The sequence below is a fragment of the Miscanthus floridulus genome, chromosome 9 (assembly GCF_019320115.1).
Source record: "Miscanthus floridulus cultivar M001 chromosome 9, ASM1932011v1, whole genome shotgun sequence".
Lineage (NCBI taxonomy): Eukaryota > Viridiplantae > Streptophyta > Magnoliopsida > Poales > Poaceae > Miscanthus > Miscanthus floridulus.
In genome coordinates this window covers 76,563,952-76,574,696 of record NC_089588.1, presented here as the reverse complement: position 1 = coordinate 76,574,696, position 10,745 = coordinate 76,563,952, and the positions used below count along the sequence as shown (strand labels likewise).

The window sequence follows — 10,745 nt, the reverse complement described above, 5'->3', positions numbered from 1 at the left end:
GATTTTCTGTCACCTACGAGATATAGGTGGATACCGGAGCACGGTTGGCTATATTTGCAATCGTGGAAAAGAACCATAGGATAATGTAACTAGAGGCCAGGTGGAGTCTATACGTAGGTTGACTCATGTGATTCCGTCAGTGTCAATTAAAAACCATACCATTGTTGGCACTTTTGTCGAGATTGAACGCATGCCTCTCACTGTAGCAGAACCGTCCAATTTATAAGGGCACAAGAACAATAGCAGCCCGCAAGCGATCACACTATCATACTTGAGCCCATATAAACCCAGTAGTCCATCGAGTACCACGAAGGGTCTCGATTCAACCAACATACAATCAAGATCGTACATGATTCAACATACATGGCACATGTTACATAAAGTTCACAATTACAACTTCATACATCAGAGTATGATTAAAAGTTATTACAAACCAAGTACAAATAAAGTAGCAGCGGAAGCAAATAGAGTTTGAAACCATCATCTGTCATCATTATTCAAATATGGTACCAGCTCATGATCACAATCCCACAAAAGCATAAGAGAGGGATTAACAAGAGATGCCTTGCCCAGGGCCCTACTACTCGTCTATGGTAGGACAGAAGCAGTTCTTACGGTAGCCATGATACATCGTACTATCTGCAACAATGGGAAATAAACCCTAAGTACAAGAAGGTACTCAGCTAGACTTACCCGTCATAAACCAAAAATAAAGTGACTCCAGGGATTATGCAAGGCTGTATAATTGGAGCTAGCTTGACAACATTTTGCATAGAAAGCAACTAATTCAACTATACAGTTATATAATTCGGTCATCAAGTTAATTATAGCTATTAATCTCTAGATTAGCTACTAACCTGTGCCAAACATGTGGTATATCATTTAGTAGCATAGCAATAGTAACCATATCCGGTGTAATAATTCCATGTTCATCATACCCATCATTCCATAATTTAGTTACTATGATGTTGGGACTTGCCAAGTTTCTCACTGTCTGGGAGAGATGGTGATTTGAATCGATTTCAACCAGCTGAGAATTTATTCTTAGCACAAACCCAAGCAGACCAAATCAACGGTCAACTTAGGTTACCTTTGGTACAACTCAGGTTCACATTTCATAGGTTCGACCAATGCCGCATAATCAGGGACGACCAACTGCCAGGACGTTTAGGCCCGGCTTGCCCTTGGGCTTACGTCTGGCTCCTCGCACATCCTTACTACCATCCAGAGTGTGCACTTTTATAGAACGGGGCCTGGCCTAAGTTGAGCTACTCGCCTTCATGGTCAGAATGAGTTATCTGGCCAGCTAAGTGAGAGGCATGCGTTCAATCTCGATAGAAGGGCCAATAATGGTACGGTCCTTAATCGGCATAGACGGAATCACATGAGTCAATGTACGCATAGACTCTGCTCGGCCTCCAGTTACATTACCTCATGGTTCTTTTCCATGATAGCAAATATAGCCAACCATGCTCCAATATCCACCTATATCTCGTAGGTGATAGGAAATCACCTGACTTCTATCGGTCTAAGAATGGCTAAGCATATATTCAATCCTAGACCTACACATGGTTAAAGGTATATTTATCTGGATAAGGTAGTTCTATGCATCAAGTGTTTTCAATTCAACTCTAATAACCTAATGCATCAAACATAAAGGACTCAAGTGATATTTGGTAAAATATGGGAGACTTAGAATGCTCTAGGGCTTGCCTTTGATAAAAGAAGTTGGCCTATGGTCTAGGCACTCGGGTAAGTCTTCAAGAGTTTGCTCCTCTCCTTCTAGAGCTATAGCCTGAGGTGCCTCCTATTGTTCCTCTTCTTCTTTGTTGAATTCCAATAGAGTGATCCCCTCGAATGATCCTATATGCATGAGCATGAAATAAGATATCACAAATGCATATATAATGACATGTATAATATGATATGATGTGATGAATGCATCCTCATAAGTGTTCTCAGTAGCATTGCATTACGGTGATAACAAGTTACATTTTCTTTTACTGAGTAGGTGCATATCTCTTCTCTAGTAACTTAAACAAACACTTATGTAAATCATTTTCTGGACTACAAGACATCAACCACTTGTTTTGACCATAACTAGAGTTATACACATCAAAATAATATAGTTGTGGATATTCTGGAAATCTTATGAAATTGCCTACAACTTTTTTTAATCATCTTAATGTGATTCAACAGTTATCTAGGTCAAAAAATTCAATCTTTCAGATTTATCCAGAGAGTAAGCATTTCTGACAGTAGACTTCTAACAGCCATAATTCTTAAACCATAAGACCTATGACTATGAAAATTTAATACCAGGTATATAAGTGAGTTATCTACAACTTTGTTATTAACTATCTTTATAGAAAAGATCATTATCATCATGAAATCATCATCACAACAGAAACTATACATACAGCCATCTAGCTGAATTATAAGGCAATAATTAAATAGCTGCCTATAAAAAATACTTCTAAGCCTCACTAACAGTATCAACAGATTATATGCATCACACACACCACAGAAAACATCATGGTTAAGACTAACTAATTTATTTATATTCATTTATTAATTTCCTTAGATAATAAGGTGATTTAAAGGATAAATATTTTCATTGCTCAATAAATTTTGAGAAAATTACAGTAGTCTACTATACAAATTTCATGCTAGTTGGAAAAGTATAGCTACCTCTACAAAAATGACATTTTACATATGCTTATTTTAGCAAAAATAGTTTAGCATAGTAAAAAGTGCCAAACAATAGATTTAATATTTTTCTTACTTTTCTCCTAGCATGAGAATACTGTGTAAAAATTTGCATGATCATATGTTATGTAGTTTTACCCCATTTATTTCCACTAGAAACTAGCATTTCATTAAGATTAAGTAGGACCATATTTCAATTATGCTTACTATAGGTTTAATATTCTTCCTAGCTAGAGCATGTCAACACAATACCAGAAAAATTGGAATCATAATTTTATCACCTTCCTAGCTCAAGTTATGCAATTTACAAGATAGAAACTATTTTAAAAGCACTTATCTTGCTGAATTTGATTCTCTCAGAAAAATACTCTAAATAGTAGATTTAATATTTTTATCAAATAGTACACTTCAATATGAATCCAAAAAAATTTGGTTCACCCCATTTGGATACCCCTAGCTCTAGATATAATTTTTGCAAGTTAGCAACAAAATCTATGAAATAAATAAAGAAAATCAAATTTACTCGGGCGCTATAGTTAGGTTCACCCGGTTTATACACCCACATTGGCTGACAGTGGGTACCGTAGTCAACCTTGCCCCACGCGTTAGCGAGGCCAAGGCAGAGGCGGTGGTTGACCGTTGAGAAGCTCGCTGGCGGTGAGGTCACCGGTGGTAGCGTCACCACCAATGTGTTCCCCAACTCAATCCACATCGATCGATACCCTAGGTTGGCTCAAAGACTCGCTAGAGCTAGCTCTACGGCGGCCATGGTGGCTGGGCGCACTACTAGAAATGTGTTCATCAATGACGATTCAGTCGTGATGCTTACAAATTTCATCACAGAACAAGCGCTTTGTATGAAGAAATTTCCAGCTTCGTCATAAGTAACAAGTGACGGAGCTTTGGCACGAAGAATAATGACGAAAACAAAAGAATCGTCATAAAACAACAAAACTAAATCGTCATAGATCGTTTGGCTCGTGTACCACCTCGAGGACGTGGCGCCGTGGTCCCACTAGCAGGTCCCACCTCGAGGACGTGGCGATGTGGTCCCAGCATTGGGTCCCAACCTCGAAGACGTGGCGATGCGGTCCCACCAGCGGGTCTCAGCCTGAGGATGTGGCGGCGAACAAGTGGGGCAGCGTGGCCCACACGGTCTAGCTGATCCTGCATCCTTCCACCTCCCTTTTTTTGCCAAAAAATAGCGCACACAGGGAGATTCGAACCCATGACCTGCTGTTAGACATGTTGGTGCGTTACCACTGGAGCACTCGCCGTTTTGTGATAAAGGCATGCATGTTTTTCTATTTGTAAACGTATAACATGATAATTGATGATTTTTTTCCTAAAATTTTCTAAAATGATTCTCTATCAATTTTCTAAAAATTTCTAAAATCATTCTCTAAACGTATAACATGGTAACGACATTGTTCACAAATGTGACACATCTCTCGTAAGGTTTTATAAACTATATGAGACATGTGTAAGATTAGTGAACAATATGTGCTAAGAATTTGTCAAATGAAGAAATAACCAAAATAAAAGTTGTAGATATTCATGAGTTGAACAACTTTGGTATTCATTGCTTTTTATGTTGAAATCAATTTGGGTCTCAAATTTTGGTTCGAACTTGTCATTTTTCAAAATTTCAAATTTGAAAGGTTCAAATTTTGTCAAATGACAAGATGACTAAAATAAAAGTTGTAGATATTAATGAGTTGAACTTTGGTATTCATCACTTTTTATGTTGAAATCATTTTGGGTCTCAAATTTTGGTTCGAACTTGTTGTTTTTCAAAAATTCTAATTTGAAAGGTTCAAATTTTGTCAAATGACAAGATGACTAAAATAAAAGTTGTAGATATTAATGAGTTGAACAACTTTAGTATTCATCACTTTTTATGTTGAAATCATTTTGGGTCTCAAATTTTGGTTCGAACTTGTTGTTTTTCAAAAATTCCAATTTGAAAGGTTGAAATTTTGTCAAATGACAAGATGACTAAAATAAAAGTTGTAGATATTAATGAGTTGAACAACTTTAGTATTCATCACTTTTTATGTTGAAATCATTTTGGGTCTCAAATTTTGGTTCGAACTTGTCATTTTTTAAAATTTCAAATTTGAAAGGTTCAAATTTTGTCAAATGACAAGATGACCAAAATAAAAGTTGTAGATCTTGATGAGTTGAACAACTTTTGTATTCATCACTTTTGCATATGAAATCATTTATGGTTTGAAAATTTGGATTGAACTTGTCAAATTTCAAATTTCAAATTTTAAAATGTGTAAAACATTGTCACATCCAAGTTTGATCAAACTTAAATGCTGAAGCATGATTTTAGAAATTTTTAGGAAAAAAAACCATCACATTTGGAGTTAGGATGAGGAAGAACAACTAGCTACAAAGTTTACTCACAGATTAAAAAGAGAAATCACACTGTTCTAGATGATCCTTACATGATCTTAGTGAACAGTGTGATTTCTTTTTTTAATCTGTGGGTCAACTTTGTAACTAGTTTTTCTTCCTCATACTAACTCCAAATCTGATGATTTTTTTCCTAAAATTTTCTAAAATCATTCTCTATCAATGTATTTTGTTGGTTTTGTCAATATATACATAAGAAAAGTTTGAGCAATTTAAATTTTGAATTTCAAAAAAATGCAAATTCAGACAATATTTTGGTTCCCCAAATGATTTCAGCTGAAAAAGTGATAAATACCAAAGTTGAATAACTCATCAAGATCTACAACTTTTATATTGGTCATTTCTTCATATGACAAAGTTGTAATGACATTGTTCACAAATGTGACACATCTCTCGTAAGGTTTTATAAACTATATGAGACATGTGTAAGATTAGTGAACAATATGTGCTAAGAATTTGTCAAATGAAGAAATGACCAAAATAAAAGTTGTAGATATTCATGAGTTGAACAACTTTGGTATTCATCGCTTTTTATGTTGAAATCAATTTGGGTCACAAATTTTGGTTTGAACTTGTCATTTTTCAAAATTTCAAATTTGAAAGGTTCAAATTTTCTTAAATGACAAGATGACTAAAATAAAAGTTGTAGATATTAATGAGTTGAAAAACTTTGGTATTCATCACTTTTTATGATGAAATCATTTTGAGTCTCAAATTTTGGTTCGAACTTGTTATTTTTTAAAATTTCAAATTTGAAAGGTTCAAATTTTGTCAAATGACAAGATACCAAAATAAAAGTTGTAGATCTTCGTGACCTCTACAACTTTGATGTTTATCAAATTTTCATTTGAGATCATTTGGTTTCTCAAAATTATTTTAGTAGTTTTGATTTTAAGGGGATGCCACATGAAGAAACAAAAGAACTCCTTTTAGCTTCATTGTTAGAGATTTTCCGGACCCTTTGAGTTGAACTCTTCAACACGCTGCTTATGCATTGTTGTGTCGCAAAGCTATTCTATAGTTATGAGGTTGGTACATGTTTAAAAAACAAATTATACATTTAAAAAACAAATCCTAAACGTAGAGGTCACAGACCGAAAAATATACAACGTAGCTTACCAAGGACTCAAGTCCGCGGCGCCGCGAGCATCCCACCCCCTCCCCCCAATGACTCTCTCATCCCCGGTCACTCTCTCGTCTCCTCCATCTATCTCCTCGTCTTCCCCATCTCTCTCGCCGCCGCCGCCTTCTTCGCTTGGCCCTCAGGCTCGACAAGCGCGCCGCCAAGAACACGCGTCGCCTCCTCTCTCTCTCTCTCTCTCTCAGATCAGACCCATCGAATCCTCCCCAAACCCTATGTGCAGCCACAACGAACTCCGACACGCCCCTAGCTCCGGCCCTCTTCGACGCCCCCACCACCACCGGCCGCGCGTCTCGCTGCGGGGGGCCCTCCGCCAGGCGCGACGCCTCGACTTCGCCCCGTCCCAGACAGGCCAGCACGGGAACCCCACCGCGGCCAAACCCTAGCAAGCGCCCGTCCCCGTCCTCGTCGGCACCGCCCCTCTCCTCGCCGTTTATTCAGGCTCCCGCCTCTTGTTACAAGTGGGTCCAGACGTCCAGTTGCAGGCCGCGAGCTGCTATCGTCGTCGGTGACACCTATCGCAGCTTCTAGGTCACCGCCAGCGGGCGTTCTCCCACGGTGAGCGCTGCTCCTCCCCTTCTTATTAGCGATCTTCGCTATTTTTACCCTTCGAATCTTACCAGCTGCTCGCGCGGTGGGGGCAGTGAGGCGGCAGGGCGTGAGGTCCAGGATGATGAGCAGCGGTGGCGGCGTAGGAGGCCCTGGCGGGGGCATGGGTCCGGGAGTGGGTGGAGGGGGGGACGGACGGCACGATGACGAGGCTACGCTCATCGAGTTCCTCTCAACCCTCATGGACTACACCCCCATGGTATGGTGCCACCACTTCCCTCTTGCCTTCTCTACTTTTCTATCAGCGATTTAGCCCTGATGCTTAGTTCGGTGGTGCGGAAGATTCCCGACGAGCTGGTGGAGCACTACCTCGGCCGCAGTGGGTTCCAGTGCCCCGACCTTTGCCTGTGAGTGCTCGTCCTCTTTCCAATCTCTCTTCCTGATGGATAGTAGTAAGCTAAGATCTGATCAGTGCCATGGATTAAAACTTAAAAACACAAATTGCTTGATTTCTTGCACACATAATCTGATTTCGTGTTTTACAGAACGAGACTGGTTGCTGTTGCCACCCAGAAGTTCCTATCAGACATTGCTAGCGATTCTCTTCAGTGAGTAAATTCATAGTCTCGTTATTACAAAGTAAAAGGATTCCCTTCTTAATTTCATTGATAGCATATTCAAGAATTAAACATTATCATTCTTTTCTTCCACATGAATGCAAATCTTCTGTGCAATACGCAATTCCATATTTTTGTTTGGTTCGGCAAGTTTATTAGGCTTCAATCAAAATCCCTCCCTAATTGCATGTACTTGTGAAATTATTCGTCGAACACATGTTTTTTTAAGGTGTCGCTTAGGCGATAAGGCTTGCTAGAAATCTAGGCGTCCCTGTCGCCATGATCAAATAGAGAGGGAGGGAAGGAGAACCGAAGAAGAGTGGGAGGGGAGGGGAGGGGGCCATCAAGGCCAAGAACCCGAGCTGCTGCCATCCCTGCTGGCTCCGGTGGAAAAATGACGTATCCTAACTGGCTCCGGTGGGAAAACTGGAAGCCAACCAAGCAGGCCCATTATTTACTTTTCAAAAAATATTAAAACATATCCCTGTACTGAGATTTGGAAAAATGACATATCTGTGTATCCGTAATTCTATATCCATGGTACATAGACTGAGGGAAGGAGCACTGACACGAGGGACAGATGTAGGTCTCACCTTACTGCCTTAAGAACCACGTATCCAGTCAATGTAATAATATCGGAATGATGACAAACGTTTTCCTATTGTTACAACATTTCATGTTTCTACTGTTCCATTTAGAATATGTTATGATCCTAGTTATCACTTACTTGCATTTATGCCGGTTGTAACTCAATCACCTTCCCACTTGCTGAAACATTGTTCGCTCTCTGCTGCTCTCGCAAAGTTTACCATGCCACCATAGTGATGGATTAGTCAGGTGGATATTTCTTGGTAGAAAAGAATATACCCCGTCAGGTGGATAGCTCAATGAATTCTAGGCTTGTGTTCATGAAGGCTACCATGCTTTCTATCTAGCATGTTTCTAGCGATGCTGAGATTCTTATTCTTATTGCTTTCCAGGTCTGATGTTTTAGTGCTCCTCTACAGCCTACTGAAATTTCAGGAGTCAAGAGAGTTGTTCAGGAGAAGATGCCTGAAGGCATAAATGAAAGCGGCCTTACCTTGACTGGGTTCCTTTTTCTGCATGCCCTAAATATTGAAAAAGGTCATTTGGAAGCTACATGGACTGTATTGAGGAAATTGGTTATGACAATGACATCAAGCTTAGGGATGATCTCATTGCAATGCCAATTAAAAGAGCTCCTGATCAAGTATGTTTGCAGCTCACTTAGGTACTTTCCTTTTTAATAATTTTGTTGTTGTTGTTGATTGTCAGATCTCTTTCAGAACTGTGTCTATCATCTTACCAGCGACATATGCCTTCAGATGGTTGTGTAGTTACTACTGCACTTGCTTGGCCTGGTGCAGCATGAATAAAATTCTGAAAAATTATACTACACTTGGTCTACTATGAGCTCTTTGATTCACCTTGGCAAACTAATATACATCCCATAGGTAAAATGCAATGCATTTTCATCTTAACCGTGCAACAGTTTCTGTCGTATCTTTTTTCTGTCATCTTAACTATGCATGTTAACAACCAGACCACGGTGATGCTCAGGGTGGAGGAGGCTGCCGAGGCCATGCAAGAATGAGCCGGATCAGCTCCAGTCGAAGATCTCGGCCTTAGGTCAGTGCCAGCGGTTTGAATCTACAGGGCACTTCATTTGTACTTTTTCACTAGGGTGATTTGGCTTGGGCCGTTCATGGCTAGGTTAATTTGTACTGTTTCACTAAACTGACAGGTCAATTTATATTGTTCCACTAAATTGACATTGCTTTGCCCTTCAGAACAACTATATGACACTGTCTACAAGCAGTTACTTTTCTACATTGCTTCAGATTGAAATGTGCTATCAATCAAGCTTTTAGTTGATGTAGCATCAGCCAAAGAAAGATGGTATATCAGTCATTTCATGCTCTAGCTGTAGACAAGATATTGGTAGAAAGGTGCTTTGCACACACCTCGCTGAACCTTTGCCACGGCGATCACTGCCACCAAGACATGCTTATTTAGGCCTCTGTATGTAGGGTAGATAAGACGATTGATAGAAAATATACTTATTGTAGTTCTAACTCTTTCAGTGTGTGCTGTGAAAGGTATCAATGTATTTCAAATGAGATTAGTGTTAATTAATATATCTAACTCTATGTATCGTTGATTTTTAGTGAATCTTAAACATACCACATTTATGCTTTATTAGCGATGCATATATTATCTTTTGAATGTTTGATTTGTACTACCGAAAGTCGTCGTAGCGTTAGCATAGGTTTTTATTTTTTTAAATACATCTTGTGTGATATTTCCTCCTCAAATTAATGCAATAAGTATCAACTAATGATGGGTCATTGCTGTTTCAGTCAAATATGGAAGCTTTGAGGACAGAACCTGTTGCTGAAGGTGAGACAACAGTGTCCAGTGTGCAGGTTGTGTCCCAGGTGCTCTCCTAGAACAGCTCAAACCTTTTCCTAAAGAGTGTTGGCATCAAACCAGCGCCATCCTCCAAATCATCATCATCAAATGAAAGCGAGCTTCGGGAGCAACTAGCAGCTGAAGCTACGGCTGCTGTACAAGGTGAAATCGATGAACTCAGGAAGAGAAGTGAACAAGCTGAGGAAAAGCTGGCGAGGACACAAAAGGAGATGGAGTACAAGAAGCTGACAGAGATAAACAACAAGGCAATGGAGGAGAACAATGCGCTGCTCAAGCGTATCTTGGCCATCAACAATGCTTCTTCGACATGAGAGCTGCTCGTAGCTGCTGGTTCATTAAGCAAGGGGTCTGCTGGTGATTTTGTTTATGTAGTAACTTATGTTGCTGGTGGTTGGCAACTTTTTATTATTTCCTGTGATGTTAATGTGAACTGAGATGAAACTAGTAGTTCAAATGTGATGTCTAGTGAGTTATGTGAACCGAGTTTAGAATTGTTGATTAAGTTGTTGGTCATTGGAATACTGGATCTGTTAATTTATGGAAGCTTTTGGTCATTCTAGTATTATTTGCATTCTATAATGAAATCAGCATGTGCACTTGATGAATTATCTGACCTTTCTGTGACAAATTTCTATTTACTTCAGTGACGAAAATGAGAACCTATCACAGCAAGCCTTGTGGCCCAATAAAAAGTGGACACGTGGACCATCCACATCACTGGCCACGTCAGCTGCCACGTGGTCGGACACATCACCTGCAATGTGGACGCGCCACGTGGACAAGACACGTCAGCTGCCAGCGTGGTAGACGTTGTCTGGCCGCCTAACAGACGGCAAGTCATGACAAAAAAG

General features: G+C 39.7%; 1 long non-coding RNA gene across 1 annotated transcript; it reads left to right on the top strand.

Annotated features, from left to right (window-relative positions):
- The first annotated feature begins 9,024 nt into the window (after positions 1-9,024).
- Positions 9,025-10,453, top strand: LOC136482179 (uncharacterized). The gene is made up of 2 exons (XR_010765002.1): positions 9,025-9,090; positions 9,835-10,453. It is a non-coding gene; the product is annotated as an uncharacterized lncRNA (long non-coding RNA).
- The last annotated feature ends 292 nt before the right edge of the window (positions 10,454-10,745 follow it).